This window comes from Ranitomeya variabilis, chromosome 5 (genome assembly GCF_051348905.1).
Source record: "Ranitomeya variabilis isolate aRanVar5 chromosome 5, aRanVar5.hap1, whole genome shotgun sequence".
NCBI lineage: Eukaryota > Metazoa > Chordata > Amphibia > Anura > Dendrobatidae > Ranitomeya > Ranitomeya variabilis.
In genome coordinates, this window is record NC_135236.1 from 439,410,810 (window position 1) to 439,436,224 (window position 25,415).

Consider the following 25,415-nt stretch of genomic DNA (forward strand, 5'->3'; position numbering starts at 1 on the left):
TGGGTTTGCCATGGCTACAGGTCCATAATCCAGTATTGGATTGGAAATCTATGTCTGTATCCAGTTGGGATTGTCAAGGGGTACATGGGGATGTCCCATTGTTGTCTATTTCGTCTTCCCATCCTTCTGAAGTCCCTGAGTTCTTGTCAGATTACCGGGATGTATTTGATGAGCCCAAATCCAGTGCCCTACCTCCTCATAGGGATTGCGATTGTGCTATTAATTTGATTCCTGGTAGTAAGTTTCCGAAGGGCCGACTGTTCAATTTATCTGTGCCAGAACACGCTGCAATGCGGAGTTATATAAAGGAGTCCTTGGAGAAAGGGCATATTCACCCGTCGTCGTCACCGTTGGGAGCAGGGTTCTTTTTTTGTGGCCAAGAAGGATGGTTCTCTGAGACCTTGTATAGATTACCGCCTTCTCAATAAAATCACCGTTAAATTTCAGTACCCTTTGCCACTACTGTCTGATTTGTTTGCTCGGATTAAGGGGGCTAGCTGGTTCACCAAGATTGATCTTCGAGGGGCGTATAATCTTGAGCGTATTAAACGGGGCGACGAATGGAAAACAGCATTTAATACGCCCGAGGGCCATTTTGAGTACTTGGTGATGCCATTCGGGCTTTCTAATGCTCCATCTGTGTTTCAGTCCTTTATGCATGACATCTTCCGAAAGTACCTGGATAGATTCATGATTGTATATTTGGATGATATTTTGGTCTTTTCGGACGATTGGGAGTCTCATGTGAAGCAGGTCAGAATGGTGTTCCAGGTCCTTCGTGCTAATTCCTTGTTTGTGAAGGGGTCTAAATGTCTCTTTGGAGTTCAGAAGGTTTCATTTTTGGGCTTCATTTTTTCCCCTTCTACTATCGAGATGGACCCTGTTACAGTTCAGGCCATTTATGATTGGACTCAGCCTACTTCTGTGAAGAGCCTTCAGAAATTCCTGGGCTTTGCTAATTTTTACCATCGCTTCTCTAAGATGGTCCATTTGGTACCTTTGCCTAAATTGCCTTCCTCCTCTGATTTGGTTCCATTGTTTTTCCAGCATGTGGTTCGTTTACATGGCATTCCGGAGAACATCATGTCGGACAGAGGTTCCCAGTTTGTTTCAAGATTTTGGCGGTCCTTTTGTGCTAAGATGGGCATTGATTTTCTTCAGCTTTCCATCCTCAGACAAATGGCCAAACCGAACGAACCAATCAGACTTTGGAAATATATCTGAGATGCTTTGTTTCTGCTGATCAGGATGATTGGGTGTCCTTCTTGCCTTTGGCTGAGTTCGCCCTTAATAATCGGGCCAGCTCGGCCACTTTGGTTTCGCCTTTTTTCTGTAATTCTGGTTTCCACCCTCGTTTTTCTTCAGGGCAGGTTGAGTGTTGTGAACTCTGTTTTCGGGCTCCCTCTTGTGGTCACAGGTGGTATTGTGTGAGTTTTGTTTTTGGGCTCCCCCTGGTGGCTTTGTTTGTTATCCTGCGGGTCTGTGGCTGGATCAGCTGCCTCGTTATGCACTAGGGAGTTCCTATTTAGCTCTGCTTCACTTCCACTTGTTGCCGGCTGTCGATGTATTCAGTGCTATTCTGATCTCCCCTGATTATCTTCGTTTTCAGTCTCTTCTGGAGAAGCTAAGTTTCTGTTTGATTATTTTTTGCTCATCAGTCTGCAATATGATTTCTGTGTATGATGAGTTTAGTCCAGCTTGCTAATATGTGAGTTCTTGCTGCTGGTAAGCTCTGGGGTACGGAGTTGCTTCCCCCGCACCGTTAGTTGGTGCGGGGGCTCGAGCAATCTCTGCGTGGATATTTTGCTTAGGGTTTTCTATTGACCGCACAGCTCCCTTCCTATTTTCTGCTATCTAGTGTTAGCGGGCCTCATTTGCTAAATCTATTTAATCTCTGCGTTTGTGCTTTCCCCTTAACTCACCGTTAATATTTGTGGGGGGCTTTTCTATATCTTTGGGGTCATTTCTCTGAGGCAAGTAAGGACTTTACTTTCCCTCTAGGAATAGGTAGTTTCTCAGGCCGTGAAGAGACGTCTAGGATTTCCAGGTAACGTTCCACGGCTACCTATAGTTGTGTGCAGATAGGATCATGTTGCGGTCAATCCAGATACCACTTCCCCAGAGCTGGTCCTCGGTTTAGTTACTTAGCTAGTCAAACTTGCGATCCTTGCCACTAGGATCATAACAGTACAGCCGGCCCATAAAGTGTTAATTGCATGGCAGAAGCAGGAGAAGAGAAGCCTTGAGGAATTTTTTTTTTTTTGCTGCCATGTGTCTAGCTGCTGTGTGTCTAGCTTCTCTCCTCCTCTTAATCTTGGTGTGGCTCTGAGTTCAGCTGCTGACATGGATATCCAGAGTTTGGCCTCCAGTGTAGATCATCTTGCTGCAAGGGTACAAAGTATTCAGGATTTTGTTGTTCACAGTCCTATGTCAGAGCCTAGAATACCTATTCCGGAGTTGTTTTCTGGAGATAGATCTAGGTTCCTGAATTTTAAGAACAATTGCAAATTGTTTCTTTCTTTGAAACCTCGTTCCTCTGGTGATTCCGTTCAGCAAGTTAAGATTATTATTTCTTTCTTGCGCGGCGACCCTCAAGATTGGGCCTTCGCATTGGCGCCAGGGGATCCTGCATTGCTCAGTGTGGATGCGTTTTTTCTGGCCCTTGGATTGCTCTATGAGGAACCTAATCTTGAGAACCAGGCTGAAAATGCTTTGTTGGCCCTCTCTCAGGGGCAAGATGAAGCAGAGGTGTATTGCCAGAAATTTCGGAAATGGTCGGTGCTTACTCAATGGAATGAGTGTGCCCTGGCTGCAAATTTCAGAAAGGGTCTTTCTGAAGCCATTAAGAATGTCATGGTGGGGTTCCCTACGCCTGCAGGTCTGAATGAGTCAATGACTCTGGCCATTCAGATTGATCGGCGTTTGCGGGAGCGCAAACCTGCGCACCATTTGGCGGTGTCTTCTGAACAGACACCTGAGTCTATGCAATGCGATAGAATTCTGACCAGAAGTGAACGGCAAAATTATAGACGGCAAAATGGGTTGTGCTTTTACTGTGGTGACTCAGCTCATGTTATCTCAGCATGCTCGAAGCGCACAAAAAAGATTGATAAATCTGTCACCATCGGTACTTTACAGCCTAAGTTCATTTTGTCTGTTACCCTGATTTGTTCCCTGTCATCTTACCCGGTTATGGCTTTTGTAGATTCAGGTGCTGCCCTGAGCCTGATGGATTTGTCATTTGCCCGGTGCTGTGGTTTTGTGTTGGAGCCTTTAAAATTCCCTATTCCACTAAAGGGTATTGATGCTACACCATTGGCTATGAATAAACCTCAGTACTGGGCGCAAGTGACCATGTGCATGACTCCTGTTCATCAGGAGGTGATTCGCTTTCTTGTTCTGCATAATTTGCATGATGTTGTCATGTTGGGTCTGCCATGGTTGCAGACTCATAATCCAGTCCTGGATTGGAAAGCAATGTCTGTGTCAAGTTGGGGTTGCCAGGGAATTCATGGCGACGCTCCTGTGGTGTCAATTGCTTCATCCACTCCTTCTGAAGTCCCTGCGTTTTTGTCGGACTACCAGGATGTATTTGATGAGCCCAAACTCAGTTCTCTACCTCCTCATAGGGATTGTGATTGTGCTATAAATTTGATTCCTGGTAGTAAGTTTCCTAAGGGACGACTTTTCAATTTGTCAGTGCCGGAGCATGCTGCTATGCGGAGTTATATAAAGGAGTCTTTGGAGAAAGGACTTATTCACCCCTCCTCCTCCCCTCTTGGTGCAGGATTCTTTTTTGTGGCTAAGAAGGATGGTTCCCTGAGACCTTGTATTGATTATCGCCTTCTAAATAAAATCACGGTCAAATTTCAGTATCCTTTGCCATTGTTATCTGATCTGTTTGCTCGCATTAGGGGGTCTAGTTGGTTCACCAAGATAGATCTTCATGGTGCGTATAACCTTGTGCGTATTAGGCAGGGTGATGAATGGAAAACTGCATTTAATACGCCCGAAGGCCATTTCGAGTACTTGGTGATGCCTTTTGGACTTTCTAATGCTCCTTCTGTCTTTCAGTCCTTCATGCACGACATCTTCCACGAGTATCTGGATAAATTTATGATTGTGTATCTGGATGATATTCTGTTTTTTTCTGATGATTGGGAGTCCCATGCTAAGCAGGTCAGGATGGTGTTTCAGGTCCTGCGTGCCAATGCTTTATTTGTGAAGGGCTCAAAATGTCTTTTTGGAGTCCAGAAGGTTTCTTTTTTGGGTTTCATTTTTTCCCCTTCTACTATTGAGATGGACCCAGTCAAGGTTCAGGCTATTCATGACTGGACTCAGCCTACATCTGTTAAGAGTCTTCAGAAGTTCTTGGGTTTTGCTAATTTTTACCGTCGCTTCATCGCTAATTTTTCTGGTGTTGTTAAGCCTTTGACAGATTTGACCAAGAAGGGTTCTGATGTTACTAATTGGTCTCCTGCGGCTGTGGAGGCCTTTCGGGAGCTGAAGCGCCGGTTTTCTTCGGCTCCGGTCTTATGTCAGCCAGATGTCTCTCTTCCTTTCCAGGTCGAGGTTGATGCTTCTGAGATTGGAGCGGGGGCTGTTTTGTCACAGAGAAGCTATGATGGCTCTGTGATGAAGCCATGTGCTTTCTTTTCAAGAAAGTTTTCGCATGCCAAGCGGAATTATGATGTCGGTAATCGGGAGTTGTTGGCTATGAAGTGGGCATTTGAGGAGTGGCGACATTGGCTCGAGGGAGCTAAGCATCGTGTGGTGGTCTTGACTGATCACAAAAATCTGATTTATCTCGAGTCGGCCAAGCGGCTGAATCCTAGACAGGCTCGTTGGTCGTTGTTTTTCTCTCGTTTTGATTTAGTGGTCTCGTACCTGCCTGGTTCGAAGAATGTGAAGGTTGATGTTCTTTCTAGGAGTTTTGTGCCTGACTCTCCTGGAGATTCTGAGCCGACTGGTATCCTCAGAGAGGGGGTGATTTTGTCTGCCATCTCCCCAGATTTGCGACGAGTGCTGCAGGAGTTTCAGGCAGATAGACCTGACCGTTGTCCACCGGAGAGACTGTTTGTCCCAGATAGATGGACCAACAGAGTTATTTCCGAGGTTCATTCTTCGGTGTTGGCAGGCCATCCTGGAATATTTGGTACCAGAGATTTGGTGGCCAGGTCCTTTTGGTGGCCTTCCTTGTCACGGGATGTGCGTTCCTTTGTGCAGTCTTGTGGAATTTGTGCTCGGGCTAAGCCTTGCTGTTCTCGTGCCAGTGGTTTGCTGTTACCTTTGCCTGTCCCGAAGAGGCCTTGGATGCACATTTCCATGGATTTTATTTCAGATCTCCCTGTCTCTCAGAGAATGTCTGTCATCTGGGTGGTGTGTGATCATTTTTCTAAGATGGTCCATTTGGTGCCCTTGCCTAAGTTGCCTTCCTCCTCCGAGTTGGTTCCGCTGTTTTTTCAAAATGTGGTTCATTTGCACGGGATCCCTGAGAATATTGTTTCCGACAGAGGATCCCAGTTTGTGTCTAGATTTTGGCGGACCTTTTGTGCTAAGATGGGCATTGATTTGTCTTTTTCGTCGGCCTTCCATCCTCAGATGAATGGCCAAACCGAGCGAACTAATCAGACCTTGGAAACCTATTTAAGATGTTTTGTTTCTGCTGATCAGGACGACTGGGTGGCTTTTTTGCCATTGGCCGAATTTGCCTTAATAATCGGGCTAGTTCTGCTACTTTGGTTTCGCCTTTTTTTTGTAATTGGGGGTTTCATCCTCGTTTTTCCTTGGGTCAGGTGGAGCCTTCTGACTGTCCTGGAGTGGATCATGTGGTGGACAATTTGAAGATGTCTCAAGAGAAGGCTCAGCGCTTTGCCAACCGCCGTCGCTGTGTGGGTCCCCGACTTCGCGTTGGGGACTTGGTGTGGTTGTCTTCTCGCTTTGTTCCTATGAAGGTCTCCTCTCCCAAGTTCAAGCCTCGGTTTATCGGTCCTTATAAGATTTTGGAAGTCCTTAACCCTGTGTCATTTTATTTTGGACCTCCCAGCATCGTTTGCTATTCATAATGTGTTCCATCGGTCGTTGTTGCGGAGGTATGTGGTGCCTGTGGTTCCTTCGGTTGAGCCTCCTGCCCCTGTGCTGGTTGAGGGAGAATTGGAATACGTGGTGGAGAGGATCTTGGATTACCGTGTTTCTAGATGGAGGCTTCAGTATTTGGTTAAGTGGAAGGGCTATGGTCAGGAGGATAATTCCTGGGTTGTCGCCTCTGATGTTCATGCGGCTGATTTGGTTCGTGCCTTCCATGTGGCTCACCCTGATCGCCCTGGGGGTTTTTGATGAGGGTTCGGTGACCCCTCCTCAAGGGGGGGGTACTGTTGTGAACTCTGTTTTCGGGCTCCCTCTTGTGGTCACAGGTGGTATTGTGTGAGTTTTGTTTTTGGGCTCCCCCTGGTGGCTTTGTTTGTTATCCTGCGGGTCTGTGGCTGGATCAGCTGCCTCGTTATGCACTAGGGAGTTCCTATTTAGCTCTGCTTCACTTTCACTTGTTGCCGGCTGTCGATGTATTCAGTGCTATTCTGATCTCCCCTGATTATCTTCGTTTTCAGTCTCTTCTGGAGAAGCTAAGTTTCTGTTTGATTATTTTTTGCTCATCAGTCTGCAATATGATTTCTGTGTATGATGAGTTTAGTCCAGCTTGCTAATATGGGAGTTCTTGCTTCTGGTAAGCTCTGGGGTACGGAGTTGCTTCCCCCGCACCGTTAGTTGGTGCGGGGGCTCGAGCAATCTCTGCGTGGATATTTTGCTTAGGGTTTTCTATTGACCGCACAGCTCCCTTCCTATTTTCTGCTATCTAGTGTTAACGGGCCTCATTTGCTAAATCTATTTCATCTCTGCGTTTGTGCTTTCCCCTTAACTCACCGTTAATATTTGTGGGGGGCTTTTCTATATCTTTGGGGTCATTTCTCTGAGGCAAGTAAGGACTTTACTTTCCCTCTAGGAATAGGTAGTTTCTCAGGCCGTGAAGAGACGTCTAGGATTTCCAGGTAATGTTCCACGGCTACCTATAGTTGTGTGCGGATAGGATCAGGTTGCGGTCAATCCAGATACCACTTCCCCAGAGCTGGTCCTCGGTTTAGTTACTTAGCTAGTCAAACTTGCAATCCTTGCCACTAGGATCATAACAGTTGAGCCTTCGGACTGTCCTGGTGTGGATTCTGTGGTGGACAGGTTGCAGCAAATTTGGACTCACGTAGTGGACAATTTGACATTGTCCCAGGAGAAGTGTTGTGAATTAGACTTTTTGGCTCCCTCTTGTGGTCACTAGTGATATGACTCTGGGATTGTCTTTCTTCACTTTGGCACTCACCTGGGCCGTTAGTCCAGGGGTGTTGCTATATTAACTTCCTGGATCCTTAGTCCAGTGCCTGGCATCGTTGTAATCAGATCCTTCTGTTTGCTCCTGTCCGCTGGTCCTGGTTTTTGCAAAATTAAGCTAAGTCTTGCTTTTTGGTTATTTGGGTTATTTGCTTTGCTTCTATTTTTGTCCAGCTTGTACTAAATGTGATTTCTGACCTTGCTGTAAGCTCTAGGGGTGCTGGTGTTCTCCCCCCGGCCGTTAGACGGTTCGGGGGTTCTTGAATATCCAGCGTGGATATTTTAATAGGGTTTTTGCTGACCATATAAGTCATCTTACTATATTCTGCTATTAGCTAGTGGGCCTCTCTTTGCTAAATACCTAGTTCATTCTTATGTTTGTCTTTTCCTCTTACCTCACCGTTATTATTTGTTGGGGGCTTGTATCCAACTTTTTGGGGTCTTATCTCTGGAGGCAAGAAAGGTCTTTCTTTTCCCTTCTAGGGTTAGTTAGTTCTCCGGCTGGCGCGAGACGTCTAGAACCAACGTAGGCACGTTCCCCGGCTGCTTCTATTTGTGGTGCTAGGATTAGATATATGGTCAGCCCAGTTACCACTGCCCTATGAGCTGGTTTTTTGTGTTTGCAGACTTGGTTATTATTTCTGAGACCCTCTGCCATTGGGGTCATAACAGAGAAGGCTCAACGTTTCGCTAACCGCCGTCTCTGTGTTGGTCCCCGACTTCGTGTTGGGGATTTGGTTTGGTTGTTGTCTCGTTATGTTCCTATGAAGGTTTCGTCTCCTAAGTTTAAGCCTCGTTTCATTGGTCCTTATAAGATTTCTGAAATTCTTAATCCTGTGTCATTTCGTTTGGACCTTCCAGCTTCTTTCGCCATCCATAATGTGTTCCATAGGTCGTTATTGCGGAGATATGTGGCTCCTATGGTTCCCTCCGTTGATCCTCCTGCCCCGGTGTTGGTTGAGGGGGAGTTGGAGTATGTGGTGGAGAAGATTTTGGATTCTCGTGTTTCGAGACGGAAACTTCAGTACTTAGTCAAGTGGAAAGGTTATGGTCAGGAGGATAATTCCTGGGTGGTTGCCTCTGATGTTCATGCTGCCGATCTTGTTCGTGCCTTTCATTTGGCTCATCCGGATCGGCCTGGAGGCTCTGGTGAGGGTTCGGTGACCCCTCCTCAAGGGGGGGGTGCTGTTGTGAATTCTGTTCTCAAGCTCCCTCCTGTGGTTATGAATGGTACTTTGGCGAGTTCTGTCCATGGACTCCCTCTGGTGGCTGTGAGTGGAGCTGCTGGTTCTGAGGTTCCTTCTCCAGCTGATCTTGTTTAGGCCTTGGCTGGCTGCTCTATTTAACTCCAGTCAGATCGTTACCTGATGCCAGCTGTCAATGTCCTAGTACTGGTTCAGTTTTCTTGGATCTTTCAGATGACCTGTCTACTTCAGCAAAAGCTAAGTCCCTGCTAGCTTATTTGTTACCATTGTGTTTTTGTCCAGCTTGCTATTATGATTTTGTCTTGTTAGCTGGAAGCTCTGGGATGCAGAGTGGCACCACCGCGCCGTGAGTCGGTGCGGTGCTCTCTTTTGCACACTCTGCGTGGTTTTTTGTTAGTTTTTTATGCTGACCGCAAAGATACCTTTTCTATCCTCAGTCTATTTAGTTAAGTCTGGCCTCGTTTGCTGAAACCTATTTCATTCCTGTGTTTGTGACTTCCATCTTAACTCACAGTCAATATATGTGGGGGGCTGCCTATTTCTTTGGGGAATTTCTCTGAGGCAAGGTAGGCTGTATTTTCTATCTTTAGGGGTAGTTAGCTCTTCGGCTGTGAAGAGGCGTCTAGGCAGAGTCAGGAACGCTCCACGGCTATTTCTAGTTGTTGTGATAGGATTAGGGGTTGCGGTCAGCAGAGCTCCCACTTCCCAGAGCTCGTCCTGTATTACTAGTTTGCTCATCTGGTCATTTCTAGTGCTCCTAACCACCAGTTCAATCATAACAATTAGGGTTAGGGGTGTAATGGGATTGGGCTGGGATTAGAGTTAGGTTTGTGGTTAGGGTTATGGTTAGGTTTGGGATTTGGGTTGGGGGTGTGTTGGGGTTAGGGTTTTGATTAGGGTTATGGTTAGGGTTGGGATTAGGGTTAGGGGTGTGTTGGGTTAGGGTTTTGTTTAGGGTTATGGTTAGGGTTGGGATTAAGGTTAGGGGTTTCTTGGGGTTAGGGTTGTGATTAGGATTAGGGATAGGATTGGGATTAGGGTTAGGGGTGTGTTGGGGTTAGGGTTGGATTTAGAATTGGGGGTTTCCACTGTTTAGGTACATTGGGGGTCTCCAAACGCGACATGGCTCTACCATTGATTCTAGTGAATTTTGCATTGAAAAAGTCAAATGTTTCTCCCTCCATTCTGAGCGCTGCCATGCACCCAAGCAGTGATTTACCCCCACATATATGGCATCAGCGTACTCAGGACAAATTGGACAACAACTTTTATGGTCCAGTTTCTCCTGTTACCCTTGGGAAAATAAAAAATTGCGGGCTAAAAACCCATTTTTGTGGAAATTTTTTTCTTTATTTTCACGGCTCTACGTAATAAACTTCTGTGAAGCACTTGGACGTTCAAAGTGCTCACCACATATCTAGATTAACTTCTTGGAGGGGATCTACTTTCCAAAATGGGGTCAATTGGGTGTTTCTAGGCACATCAGGGGCTCTGCAAACGCAACAAAACGCAACATGACGCCCACAGACCATTCCATCAAAGTCTGCATTCCAAAGCATCAATACTTCCCTTCCGAGCCCCAAACAGTAGTTTTCTCCCACATATGGGGCATCATCACACTCAGGACTAATTTGACAACAACTTTTGGGGTCCAATTTCTCCTGTTACCCTTGGGAAAATTAAAAATTGGGGGCTAAAAGAAAATTTTTGTGGAAAAAATGATTTTTTATTTTCACGGCTCTGCATTATAAACTTCTGTGAAGCACTTGGGCATTCAAAGTGCTAACCACACATCTAGATAAGTTCCTTGGGGGGTCTAGTTTCCAAAATGGGGTCATTTGTGGTGGGTTTCCACTGTTTAGGCACATCAGGGGCTCTGCAAACACAACATGACGTCAGCAGACCATTCTATCAAAGTCTGCGTTCCAAAACGGCGCACCTTCCCTTCCAAACTCTACCATGCACCCAAACAGTGGTCCCCCACATATGGGGTGTCAGTGTACTCAGGAGAAATTGCACAATAACTCCCATTTCTTCTGTTACCCCTGTGAAAGTAAAAATTTTGGGGTGAAAAGATATTTTTTGTGGAAAAAATAAGATTTTTTTTTCACGGCTCAATGTTATAAACTTCTGTGAAGCACTTGGGGTTCATAGTGCTCACCACACATCTCCCTGGGGGATCTAGTTTCCAAAATGGGGTCACTTGTGGGGGTTTCTACTGTTTAGGTACATAAGGGGCTCTGGAAATGCAACATGATGCCCGCAGACCATTCCAACAAAGTCAGCATTTTAAAACATCACTACTTCCCTTCCGAGCCCTGACGTGTGCCAAAACAGTGGTCCCTGCCACATATGGAGTATCGGCATACTCAGGACAAACTGGACAACAACTTTTGTGGTCCAATTTCTGCTGTTACCTTTGTGAAAATAAAAATTTTGGGGGTGAAATTTTTTGGGGGTGAAAAAAATACGATTTTTTATTTTCACAGCTCTACGTTATAAACTTCTGTGAAGCACTTGGGAGTTCAAAGTGCTCACCACACATCTACATAAATTCCTTAAAGGAAACCTGTCACCCCCTTCAGGCATTTGTAACTAAAAAAGACACCTTGTGCAGCACTAATGCTGCATTCTGACAAGGTGGCTCCTGGAAAAAGTCAAACTGCGCTTCTTCCCTTCCAAGCTCTGCTGTGCTCCCAAACAGTGGTTTACCCCCACATATGGGGTATCCGCATATTCAGGAGAAATTGCACAACAAATTTTGTGGTTCATTTTGTCTTTTTTGCACTTGTGAAAATAAAAAAAATTGGTTCTGAAGTAAAATGTTTATAAAAAAAGATAAATGATAATTTTTTCCTTCCACACTGCTTCAGTTCCTGTGAAGCACGTAAAGGGTTAATCAACTTTTTAAATATAGTTTTGAGCACCTTGAGGGGTGTAGTTTTTAGAATGTTGTCACATTTGGGTATTTTCTGACATGTACACCCCTCAATGTGACTTTAACACCTTCACCCCCAAGGGTGGTTTGCACGTTAATGACCAGGCCAATTTTTACAATTCTGACCACTGTCCCTTTATGAGGTTATAACTCTGGAACGCTTCAACGGATCTTGGCGATTCTGACATTGTTTTCCAGTGACATATTGTACTTCATGATAGTGATAAAATTTATTCAATATAATTTGCGTTTATTTGTGAAAAAAATGAATATTTGGCGAAAATTTTGAAAATTTCGCAATTTTCCAACTTTGAATTTTTATGCCCTTAAATCACAGACATATCTCACGCAAAATACTTAATAAGTAACATTTCTGACATGTCTACTTTACATCAGCACAATTTTGGAACCAAAATTTTTTTTTGTGACGGAGTTATAAGGGTTAAAAGTTGACCAGCAATTTCTCATTTTTACAACACCATTTTTTTTTAGGGACCACATCTCATTTGAAGTCATTTTGAGGGGTCTATATGATAGAAAATACCCAAGTGTGACACCATTCTAAAAACTGCACCCCTCAAGGTACTAAAAACCACTTTCAAGAAGTTTATTAACCCTTCAGGTGTTTCACAGAAATTTTTGGAATGTTTAAATAAAAATGAACATTTAACTTTTTTTCACAAAAAAATTATTTCAGCTCCAATTTGTTTTATTTTACCAAGGGTAACAGGAGAAAATAGACCCCAAAATTTGTTGTACAATTTGTCCTGAGTACGCTGATACCCCATATGTCGGGGTAAACCACTGTTTGGGCGCATGGCAGAGCTCGGAAGGAAAGGAGCGCCATTTGACTTTTCAATGCAAAATTGACTGGAATTGAGATGGGACGCCATGTTGCATTTGGAGAGCCCCTGATGTGCCTAAACATTGAAACCCCCCACAATTGACACCATTTTGGAAAGTAGACTCCTTAAGGAACTTATCTAGATGTGTGTTGAGCACTTTGACCCAACAAGTGCTTCACAGAAGTTTATAATGCAGAGCCGTAAAAATAAAAAATCATATTTTTTCACAAAAATGATCTTTTCGCCCCCAATTTTTTATTTTCCTAAGTGTAAGAGAAGAAATTGGACACCAAAAATTGTTGTGCAATTTGTCCTGAGTACGCTGATACCCCATATGTGGGTGTAAACCATTGTTTGGGCGCAGGGCAGAGCTCGGAAGGGAAGGAGCGCCATTTGACTTTTCAATGCAAAATTGACTGGAATTGAGATGGGACACCATGTTGCGTTTGGGGAGCCCCTGATGTGCCTAAACATTGAAACCCCCCACAAGTGACACCATTTTGGAAAGTAGACCCCTTAAAGAACTTATCTAGATGTGTGGTGAGCACTTTGACCCAACAAGTGCTTCACAGAAGTTTATAATGCAGAGCCGTAAAAATAAAAAATCATATTTTTTCACAAAAATGATCTTTTCGCCCCCATTTTTTTATTTCCCCAAGGGTAAGAGAAGAAATTAGACCACAAAAGTTGTTGTGCAATTTGTCCTGAGTACGACAATACCCCATATGTGGGGGTAAACCACTGTTTGGGCGCATAGCAGAGCTCGGAAGGGAAGGAGCGCTATTTTACTTTTCAATGCAAAATTGACTGGAATTAAGATGGGATGCCATGTTGCGTTTGGAGAGCCCCTGATGTGCCTAAACATTAAAAACCCCCACAATTGACACCATTTTGGAAAGTAGACCCCCTAAGGAACTTATCTAGATGTGTTTTGAGAGCTTTGAACCCCCAAGTGTTTCACTACAGTTTATAACGCAGAGCCGTGAAAATAAAAATTCTTTTTTTGTTCACAAAAATTATATTTTAGCCCCCAGTTCTGTATTTTCACAAGGGTATCAGGATAAATTGGACCCCAAAAGTTGTTTTCCAATTTGTCCTGAGTACGCTGATACCCCATATGTGGGGGGGAACCACTGTTTGGGCGCATGACAGAGCTCGGAAGGGAAGGAGCGCCATTTGGAATGCAGACTTAAATGGATAGGTCTGCAGGCGTCACGTTGCATTTGCAGAGCCCCTGATGTACCCAAACAGTACAAACCCCCCACAAGTGACCCCATATTGGAAACTAGACCCCCCAAGGAACTTATCTAGATGTGTTGTGAGAACTTTGAACCCCCAAGTGTTTCACTACAGTTTATAACGCAGAGCCGTGAAAATAAAAATTATTTTTTTTTTCACAAAAATGATTTTTTAGCCCCCATTTTTGTATTTTCACAAGGGTATCAGGATAAATTGGACCCCAAAAGTTGTTGTCCAATTTGTCCTGAGTACGCTGATACCCCATATGTGGGGGGGAACCACTGTTTGGGCGCATGACAGAGCTCGGAAGGGAAAGAGCGCCATTTGGAATGCAGACTTAAATGGATTGGTCTGCAGGCGTCACGTTGCATTTGCAGAGCCCCTGATGTACCCAAACAGTACAAACCCCCCACAAGTGACCCCATATTGGAAACTAGACCCCCCAAGGAACTTATCTAGATGTGTTGTGAGAACTTTGAACCCCCAAGTGTTTCACTACAGTTTACAACGCAGAGCCGTGAAAATAAAAAATCTTTTTTTTCCCACAAAACTTATTTTTTGGCCCCCAGTTTTGTATTTTCCCAAGGGTAGCAGGAGAAATTGGACCCCAAAAGATGATGTCCAATTTGTCCTGAGTACGCTGATACCCCATATGTTGGGGTAAACCCCTGTTTGGGCACACGGGAGAGCTCTGAAGGGAAGGAGCACTGTTTTCCTTTTTCAACGCAGAATTGGCTGGAATTCAGATCGGATGCCATGTCCCGTTTGGAGAGCCCCTGATGTGCCTAAACAGTGGAAACCCCCCAATTATAACTGAAACCCTAATCCAAACACACCCCTTACCCTAATCCCAACAGTAACCCTAACCACTCCTCTAACCCAGACACACCAACCCTATTCCCAACCATAAATGTAATCCAAACCCTAACCCTATCTTTAGCCCCAACCCTAACTGTAGCCCCAACCCTAGCCCCAACCCTAGCCCTAACCCTAGCAATAACCCTAGCCCTATCACTAGCCCTAACACTAGCCGTAACACTAGCCCTAACCCTAGCCCTAACCCTAGCCCTAACCCTAGCCCCAACCCTAGCCCCAACCCTAGCCCTAACCCTAACCCTAGCCCCAACCCTAGCCCTAACCCTAGCCCTAACTCTAGCCCCAACCCTAGCCCTAACCCTAGCCCTATCCCTAGCCCTAACCCTAGCCCTAACCCTTTCCCTAACCCTAACCCTAACCCTAGCCCTAACTCTAGTCCTAACTCTAGCCCTAACCCTAACCCTAACCCTAATGGGAAAATGGAAATAAATACATTTTTTAATTTTTTTATTTTTCCCTAACTAAGGGGGTGATGAAGGGGGGTTTGATTTACTTTTATAGCGGGTTTTTTAGCGGATTTTTATGATTGGCAGCCGTCACACACTGAAAGACGCTTTTCATTGCAAAAAATATTTTTTGCATTACCACATTTTGAGAGCTGTAATTTTTCCATATTTGAGTCCACAGAGTCATGTGAGATCTTGTTTTTTGCGGGACGAGTTGACGTTTTTATTGGTTACATTTTCGGACACGTGACACTTTTTGATCGCTTTTTATTCCGATTTTTGTGAGGTAGAGTGATCAAAAACCAGCTATTCATGAATTTCTTTTGGGGGAGGCGTTTATACCGTTCCGCGTTTGGAAAAATTGATAAAGCAGTTTTATTCGTCGGGTCAGTACGATTACAGCGATACCTCATTTATATCATTTTTTTTATGTTTTGGCGCTTATATACGATAAAAACTATTTTATAGAAAAAATAATTATTTTGGTATCGCTTTATTCTCAGGACTAGGGTTGAGCGACTTTCATTTTTTTAAGATCGAGTAGGGTTTTGGGAAACCCGATTTTGTCCAGAGTCGAGTCGAGTGCAGTCGGCCGATTATCGCTAAAAGTCGGGGATCGACCGAAACACGAAACCCAATGCAAGTCAATGGGGAAGCATAGTCGGCAGTGAGTGGAGGCCAGGAAAACACCTACAGTGCCCATTTTAATGCCAAAAACATCCATTCTTGTTTCTGAAGCTTGCCAATCTTAATTAACTGTATAATAATAGTTGGGCATAGGGAATTGGGGGAAAGTTGTGGGGGGAGTAGGGCTGGCTCAAGTTTTTCGTGGGCCCAGGAAATGCGGACTACGTCACGGCGGTGTTGCAGGGAAAGGTAAGTATTTAAAAGTTGCAAGTGCTGTGATCCTGAGCAAGCAGGGGGGGGCCCACTCGTTCGCATTGCCACTGGCACAGGGCCCCTCAAAGTACGGCGGTGTGTTTGCATGGCGCGGGCGCCTCCCACCAGCGACACTTTTGCGTACTCTGAGGGGCCCTGTGCCAGTGACGTCGCCAACGAGTATGCCCCCCCACCTGATGAAGGAACCTGCACTTTCATCTGCACCTTCCTCTTTGTCCCTGTGTAAGGTGGTATAACATGCGGGAAGGGGAACCTTACTTTCATCAGGGACAGATTCTGGCTGTGTAGAGTACAAGGGGAATGTAGTGGTCTAGGTCAATGTACCAGCAGACTCATTTAGCAGTGGCTGGGCAATGGGCAGGATGAGGAGGAAACAGATATAGGGCCAAAGAATAAAGTAGGCTACATGCAGTTCAAAATTGGTAACAGGACTAAACAGGCGGCATTGCTTTGTTCAGTGGAGTAGCAAACCCAAGAGCAGCAGACACTGTTTCAAGGGCCTAACCACACTAGTAGGCCAAATGCAGTTTAATATCTGATAGTATAGGGCGAAAGCCAGAATGTGGAAGCTCAGCTTTGTTCAGTTGAGGACAACACCAGGGAGGGGCAGACACCTTTAGTAGGCCGGAAAAGCCTATTGCATTTTTTAAAATGATAATTTGGAGCAGAAGGTTGAAGCTCAGCTTTATTTAGTTGAGGGCAACACCAGGGAGGGGCAGAAGCCGTTAGTAGGCCCTAACCACCATTTTTTTTTTTAAAACCACTTAATGAGAGCCGGAAGGTTGAAGCTCAGCTTTATTTAGTTGAGGACAACACCAGGCAGGGGCACACAGACAGACACCTTTAGTAGGCCAGAAAAGCCTATTGCATTTTTCAAAATGGTAATTTGGAGCAGAAGGTTGAAGCTCAGCTTTATTTAGTTGAGGACAACACCAGGGAGGGGCAGAAGCCGTTAGTAGGCCCTAACCACCATTTTTTTTTTAAAACCACTTAATGAGAGCCGGAAGGTTGAAGCTCAGCTTTATTTAGTTGAGGACAACACCAGGGAGGGGCAGAAGCCGTTAGTAGGCCCTAACCACCATTTTTTTTTTTAAAACCACTTAATGAGAGCCGGAAGGTTGAAGCTCAGCTTTATTTAGTTGAGGGCAACACCAGGGAGGGGCAGAAGCCGTTAGTAGGCCCTAACCACCATTTTTTTTTTTTAAAACCACTTAATGAGAGCCGGAAGGTTGAAGCTCAGCTTTATTTAGTTGAGGACAACACCAGGGAGGGGCAGAAGCCGTTAGTAGGCCCTAACCACCATTTTTTTTTTTAAAACCACTTAATGAGAGCCGGAAGGTTGAAGCTCAGCTTTATTTAGTTGAGGACAACACCAGGGAGGGGCAGAAGCCGTTAGTAGGCCCTAACCACCATTTTTTTTTTTAAAACCACTTAATGAGAGCCGGAAGGTTGAAGCTCAGCTTTATTTAGTTGAGGACAACACCAGGGAGGGGCAGAAGCCGTTAGTAGGCCCTAACCACCATTTTTTTTTTAAAACCACTTAATGAGAGCCGGAAGGTTGAAGCTCAGCTTTATTTAGTTGAGGACAACACCAGGCAGGGGCACACAGACAGACACCTTTAGTAGGCCGGAAAAGCCTATTGCATTTTTCAAAATGGTAATTTGGAGCAGAAGGTTGAAGCTCAGCTTTATTTAGTTGAGGACAACACCAGGCAGGGGCACACAGACAGACACCTTTAGTAGGCCGGAAAAGCCTATTGCATTTTTCAAAATGGTAATTTGGAGCAGAAGGTTGAAGCTCAGCTTTATTTAGTTGAGGGCAACACCAGGGAGGGGCAGAAGCCGTTAGTAGGCCCTAACCACCATTTTTTTTTTTTAAAACCACTTAATGAGAGCCGGAAGGTTGAAGCTCAGCTTTATTTAGTTGAGGACAACACCAGGGAGGGGCAGAAGCCGTTAGTAGGCCCTAACCACCATTTTTTTTTTAAAAACCACTTAATGAGAGCCGGAAGGTTGAAGCTCAGCTTTATTTAGTTGAGGACAACACCAGGGAGGGGCAGAAGCCGTTAGTAGGCCCTAACCACCATTTTTTTTTTTAAAACCACTTAATGAGAGCCGGAAGGTTGAAGCTCAGCTTTATTTAGTTGAGGACAACACCAGGCAGGGGCACACAGACAGACACCTTTAGTAGGCCGGAAAAGCCTATTGCATTTTTCAAAATGGTAATTTGGAGCAGAAGGTTGAAGCTCAGCTTTATTTAGTTGAGGGCAACACCAGGGAGGGGCAGAAGCCGTTAGTAGGCCCTAACCAAAGTTGAAGGCCAAATGCAGTTTAATTTCTGATACTATAGGCCGAAAGCCAGAAGGTGGAAGCTCCGATTTAGACAGTGGAGGACAATTTGAATTAGGGACTGCAGACAGACTTAGTAGGCTGTCCCCTGTGGACCATGCATCCACCACATTAACCCATTGCGCCGTAATGGACACGTAATCTTCCGTGGCCATGCCTACATGTCCATGCGTCTGTTGTCAGGTGCACCTTTGTACTCACAGATTGCCAGAGTGCATGGACAATGCGGTCTTCTACATGCTGGTGGAGGGTTGGGATGGCTTTTCTCGCAAAAGAAGTGTCGACTGGTTAGCTTGTAGCGTGGTACAGCGTAGTCCATCATGGCCTTATTAATAGTAAATAAAATATATAACTAGGCTCTATGAACTTTTAAATAGGTTCCAGGGGTACACGGGCAGCATTGGTGTGGTCAGTGGAGGAGTATTGCAAGTAGGGGCTGCAGACAGGCTATCAAAGGCCTAAAATAACAAACAGTAGGCAGTCATGGCAGTTTTACATCGGTTACATGGATACACAGGCAGGCACTCCAGGCAGCATTGTGGTCAGTGGAGGAGTATTGCAAGTAGGGGCCGCAGACAGGCTATCAAAGGCCTAACATAACAAACAATAGGCTCATGGCAGTTTTACAGCGGTTACATGGATACACGGGCAGGCAGCTTGGTGGTGGTGAGTGGAGGAGTATTTAAAGTAGGGACCGCAGACAGGCTTCAAAGGCCTAACATAAGAAAATGGGCTGGCTGTAGGCACTTTATAATTGGTTCCAGGGGTACACGGGCAGCAGTGGTCTGGTCAGTGGAGGAGTATTTAAAGTAGGGACCGCAGACAGGCTATCAAAGGCCTAACATAACAAACAATAGGCTCATGGCAGTTTTACAGCGGTTACATGGATACACGGGCAGGCAGCTTGGTGGTGGTGAGTGGAGGAGTATTTAAAGTAGGGACCGCAGACAGGCTTCAAAGGCCTAACATAAGAAAATGGGCTGGCTGTAGGCACTTTATAATTGGTTCCAGGGGTACACGGGCAGCAGTGGTCTGGTCAGTGGAGGACTAGTGGAAGGAGGGACCGCAGACAGGCTTCAAAGGCCTAAAATAACAAACAATAGGCTCATGGCAGTTTTACAGCGGTTACATGGATACACGGGCAGGCAGCTTGGTGGTGAGTGGAGGAGTATTTAAAGTAGGGACCGCAGACAGGCTTCAAAGGCCTAACATAAGAAAATGGGATGGCTGTAGGCACTTTATAATTGGTTCCAGGGGTACACGGGCAGCAGTGGTCTGGTCAGTGGAGGAGTATTGCAAGTAGGGGCTGCAGACAGGCTACCAAAGGCCTAAAATAACAAACAGTAGGCAGTCATGGCAGTTTTACATCGGTTACATGGATACACGGGCAGGCAGCTTGGTGGTGAGTGGAGGAGTATTTAAAGTAGGGACCGCAGACAGGCTATCAAAGGCCTAACATAACAAACAATAGGCTCATGGCAGTTTTACAGCGGTTACATGGATACACGGGCAGGCAGCTTGGTGGTGGTGAGTGGAGGAGTATTTAAAGTAGGGACCGCAGACAGGCTTCAAATGCCTAACATAAGAAAATGGGCTGGCTGTAGGCACTTTATAATTGGTTCCAGGGGTACACGGGCAGCAGTGGTCTGGTCAGTGGAGGACTAGTGGAAGGAGGGACCGCAGACAGGCTTCAAAGGCCTAAAATAACAAACAATAGGCTTATGGCAGTTTTACAGCGATTACATGGATACACGGGCAGGCAGCTTGGTGGTGAGTGGAGGAGTATTTAAAGTAGGGACCGCAGACAGGCTATCAAAGGCCTAACATAACAAACAATAGGCTCATGGCAGTTTTACAGCGGTTACATGGATACACGGGCAGGCAGCTTGGTGGTGGTGAGTGGAGGAGTATTTAAAGTAGGGACCGCAGACAGGCTTCAAAGGCCTAACATAAGAAAATGGGCTGGCTGTAGGCACTTTATAATTGGTTCCAGGGGTACATGGGCAGCAGTGGTCTGGTCAGTGGAGGACTAGTGGAAGGAGGGACCGCAGACAGGCTTCAAAGGCCTAAAATAACAAACAATAGGCTCATGGCAGTTTTACAGCGGTTACATGGATACACGGGCAGGCAGCTTGGTGGTGAGTGGAGGAGTATTTAAAGTAGGGACCGCAGACAGGCTTCAAAGGCCTAACATAAGAAAATGGGCTGGCTGTAGGCACTTTATAATTGGTTCCAGGGGTACACGGGCAGCAGTGGTCTGGTCAGTGGAGGAGTATTGCAAGTAGGGGCTGCAGACAGGCTACCAAAGGCCTAAAATAACAAACAATAGGCAGTCATGGCAGTTTTACATCGGTTACATGGATACACGGGCAGGCAGCTTGGTGGTGAGTGGAGGAGTATTTAAAGTAGGGACCGCAGACAGGCTATCAAAGGCCTAACATAACAAACAATAGGCTCATGGCAGTTTTACAGCGGTTACATGGATACACGGGCAGGCAGCTTGGTGGTGGTGAGTGGAGGAGTATTTAAAGTAGGGACCGCAGACAGGCTTCAAAGGCCTAACATAAGAAAATGGGCTGGCTGTAGGCACTTTATAATTGGTTCCAGGGGTACACGGGCAGCAGTGGTCTGGTCAGTGGAGGACTAGTGGAAGGAGGGACCGCAGACAGGCTTCAAAGGCCTAAAATAACAAACAATAGGCTTATGGCAGTTTTACAGCGGTTACATGGATACACGGGCAGGCAGCTTGGTGGTGAGTGGAGGAGTATTTAAAGTAGGGACCGCAGACAGGCTATCAAAGGCCTAACATAACAAACAATAGGCTCATGGCAGTTTTACAGCGGTTACATGGATACACGGGCAGGCAGCTTGGTGGTGGTGAGTGGAGGAGTATTTAAAGTAGGGACCGCAGACAGGCTTCAAAGGCCTAACATAAGAAAATGGGCTGGCTGTAGGCACTTTATAATTGGTTCCAGGGGAACACGGGCAGCAGTGGTCTGGTCAGTGGAGGACTAGTGGAAGGAGGGACCGCAGACAGGCTTCAAAGGCCTAAAATAACAAACAATAGGCTTATGGCAGTTTTACAGCGGTTACATGGATACACGGGCAGGCAGCTTGGTGGTGAGTGGAGGAGTATTTAAAGTAGGGACCGCAGACAGGCTATCAAAGGCCTAACATAACAAACAATAGGCTCATGGCAGTTTTACAGCGGTTACATGGATACACGGGCAGGCAGCTTGGTGGTGGTGAGTGGAGGAGTATTTAAAGTAGGGACCGCAGACAGGCTTCAAAGGCCTAACATAAGAAAATGGGCTGGCTGTAGGCACTTTATAATTGGTTCCAGGGGTACACGGGCAGCAGTGGTCTGGTCAGTGGAGGACTAGTGGAAGGAGGGACCGCAGACAGGCTTCAAAGGCCTAAAATAACAAACAATAGGCTCATGGCAGTTTTACAGCGGTTACATGGATACACGGGCAGGCAGCTTGGTGGTGAGTGGAGGAGTATTTAAAGTAGGGACCGCAGACAGGCTTCAAAGGCCTAACATAAGAAAATGGGCTGGCTGTAGGCACTTTATAATTGGTTCCAGGGGTACACGGGCAGCAGTGGTCTGGTCAGTGGAGGACTAGTGGAAGGAGGGACCGCAGACAGGCTTCAAAGGCCTAAAATAACAAACAATAGGCTCATGGCAGTTTTACAGCGGTTACATGGATACACGGGCAGGCAGCTTGGTGGTCAGTGGAGGAGTATTTAAAGTAGGGACCGCAGACAGGCTTCAAAGGCCTAACATAAGAAAATGGGCTGGCTGTAGGCACTTTATAATTGGTTCCAGGGGTACACGGGCAGCAGTGGTCTGGTCAGTGGAGGAGTATTGCAAGTAGGGGCTGCAGACAGGCTACCAAAGGCCTAAAATAACAAACAGTAGGCAGTCATGGCAGTTTTACATCGGTTACATGGATACACGGGCAGGCAGCTTGGTGGTGAGTGGAGGAGTATTTAAAGTAGGGACCGCAGACAGGCTATCAAAGGCCTAAAATAACAAACAATAGGCTTATGGCAGTTTTACAGCGGTTACATGGATACACGGGCAGGCAGCTTGGTGGTGGTGAGTGGAGGAGTATTTAAAGTAGGGACCGCAGACAGGCTATCAAAGGCCTAAAATAACAAACAATAGGCTCATGGCAGCTTTACAGCGGTTACATGGATACACAGGCAGCTTGGTGGTGAGTGGAGGAGTAGTGCAAGGAGTGTCTGTCCCAGTACTCCCAAAATATAAATAGATGTTAATGTCTCGCAAAACAACCAAAACAAAAAAAAAGGTGGCATACTTAGGTACAGGGGTGGGCTCATCTACTGAGTTTCTGACATAGTAATTTGGCAGTAACTATTTAATGGTGCCAATATAGGACACAGACACAGACTACTTTAAGTTGCATCATAGATGTCTACAAATTTGTATTGTCAGTGCCAGACATTGAATGATGTCAGCGAATAGACTAAAGATTGGTGGAGCTGTGCGACATAATTTTGGACGTGGTAGAGCACATTTTGAGCTGGGGTAGGGGGGAACTCTCTTGAGGCCGGCGGGACCGCCCCAGGGCCCCTCATGTTACAACGGTGTGTCTGACGTTGGGTGCGCACCACCACCGCCAGAGACACTACATTGTACTATGAGGGACCCAGTAGCAATGCCGTCAACCAAAAGCGAGCACACCCACCTCTTCAGACAAACAGCAGTCTCACGGGTGCTTGCGCCAAGTCGCGATACCACGGCCCCGTGTGGGGAGTTTTGCCATTTAGGGAGGTGTAAACATGTCGTATGCTGTACAATCAGCTGCAGCAAATTAGACATTAGAAAAGTAATTCACAGGCAAGAGCTTTTCATAGGAAAGCTAGGTGTCGGCCGGGCAAGGTGGGGCAAAAGATTTCGAAATCCAGTTGTGGTTCATTTTAATGAATGTTAGATCGTCAACATTTTGGGTAGCCAGACGAGTCCTTTTTTCGGTTAATATTGAACCTGCAGCACTGAATACTCTTTCTGATAGGACACTTGCTGCCGGGCAAGCAAGCTCCTGCAATGCATATTCTGCCAATTCTGGCCAGGTGTCTAATTTGGAGGCCCAGTAATCAAATGGGAATGACGGTTGAGGGAGAACATCGATAAGGGAAGAAAAATAGTTAGTAACCATACTGGACAAATGTTGTCTCCTGTCACTTTCAATTGATGCAGCAGTACCTGTCCTGTCTGCGGTCATAGCAAAATCACTCCACAACCTGGTCAGAAAACCCCTCTGTCCAACGCCACTTCTGATGTGTGCACCCCTAACACTCCTAGTCTGCTGCCCCCTGGAGCTCGTGTGAGAACGATCAGGTGCGCTGTGTGCTGGGAATGCCTGAAGCAAACGGTCAACAAGAGTTGATTGTTTGGTTGCTAATATTAGTTCCAAGTTCTCATGTGGCATAATATTTTGCAATTTGCCTTTATAGCGTGGATCAAGGAGGCAGGCCAACCAGTAATCGTCATCGTTCATCATTTTCGTAATGCGTGTGTCCCTTTTTAGGATACGTAAGGCATAATCCGCCATGTGGGCCAAAGTTCCAGTTGTCAAATCTCCGGTTGTGATTGGTTGAGGGGCAGTTGCAGGCAAATCTATGTCACTTGTGTCCCTCAAAAAACCAGAACCCGGCCGTGACACGCAACCAATTTCCTGTGCCCCCGGGAAAGGTTCGGCATTAAAAATATACTCATCCCCATCATCCTCCTCGTCCTCCACCTCCTCTTCGCCCGCTACCTCGTCCTGTACACTGCCCTGACCAGACAATGGCTGACTGTCATCAAGGCTTTCCTCTTCCTCTGGTGCAGACGCCTGCTCCTTTATGTGCGTCAAACTTTGCATCAGCAGACGCATTAGGGGGATGCTCATGCTTATTACGGCGTTGTCTGCACTAACCAGCCGTGTGCATTCCTCAAAACACTGAAGGACTTGACACATGTCTTGTATCTTAGACCACTGCACACCTGACAACTCCATGTCTGCCATCCTACTGCCTGCCCGTGTATCCTCCCACAAATAAATAACAGCACGCCTCTGTTCGCACAGTCTCTGAAGCATGTGCAGTGTTGAGTTCCACCTTGTTGCAACGTCTATGATTAGGCGATGCTGGGGAAGGTTCAAAGACCGCTGATAGGTCTGCATACGGCTGGCGTGTACAGGCGAACGTCGGATATGTGAGCAAAGTGCACGCACTTTGAGGAGCAGGTCGGAGAACCCAGGATAAGTTTTCAATAAGCACTGCACCACCAGGTTTAAGGTGTGAGCCAGGCAAGGAATGTGTTTCAGTTGGGAAAGGGAGATGGCAGCCATGAAATTCCTTCCGTTATCACTCACTACCTTGCCTGCCTCAAGATCTACTGTGCCCAGCCACGACTGTGTTTCTTGTTGCAAGAACTCGGACAGAACTTCCGCGGTGTGTCTGTTGTCGCCCAAGCACTTCATAGCCAATACAGCCTGCTGACGCTTGGCAGTAGCTGGCCCATAATGGGACAACTGGTGTGCAACAGTGTCATCTGCCGATGGAGTGGTTGGCAGACTGCGTTCTGTGGAAGAGCTGTAGCTTCTGCAGGAGGACGAGGAGGAGGAGGAGGAGGGGGTGCGAACGCCTACAGCCAACTGTTTCCTAGACCGTGGGCTAGGCACAACTGTCCCTAAATTGATGTCGCCTGTGGACCCTGCATCCACCACATTCACCCAGTGTGCCGTGATGGACACATAACGTCCCTGGCCATGCCTACTGGTCCATGCATCTGTAGTCAGGTGCACCTTTGTACTCACAGATTGCCTGAGTGCATGGACGATGCGCTGTTTAACATGCTGGTGCAGGGCTGGGATGGCTTTTCTGGAAAAAAAGTGTCGACTGGGTAGCTCGTATCGTGGTTCAGCGTACTCCATCAGGGCTTTGAAAGCTTCGCTTTCAACTAACCGGTAGGGCATCATCTCTAACGAGATTAGTCTAGCTATGTGGGCGTTAAAACCCTGTGTACGCGGATGCGAGGATAAGTACTTCCTTTTTCTAACCAGAGTCTCATGTAGGGTGAGCTGGACTGGAGAGCTGGAGATCGTGGAACTTTCGGGTGTGCCGGTGTACATGGCAGACTGAGAGACGGTTGGAGACGGTATTGTTTCCGCCGGTGCCCTAGATGCAATATTTCCTCCTACAAAACTGGTGATTCCCTGACCCTGACTGC

The 25,415-nt window shown here is 46.2% G+C and overlaps 1 protein-coding gene across 13 annotated transcripts in view; it reads left to right on the forward strand.

Annotated features, from left to right (window-relative positions):
* SYT1 (synaptotagmin 1) overlaps positions 1-25,415 on the forward strand; it is a 1,039,255-nt gene that overhangs the window by 301,537 nt on the left and 712,303 nt on the right. The gene's annotated exons all lie outside the window — the stretch shown is intronic.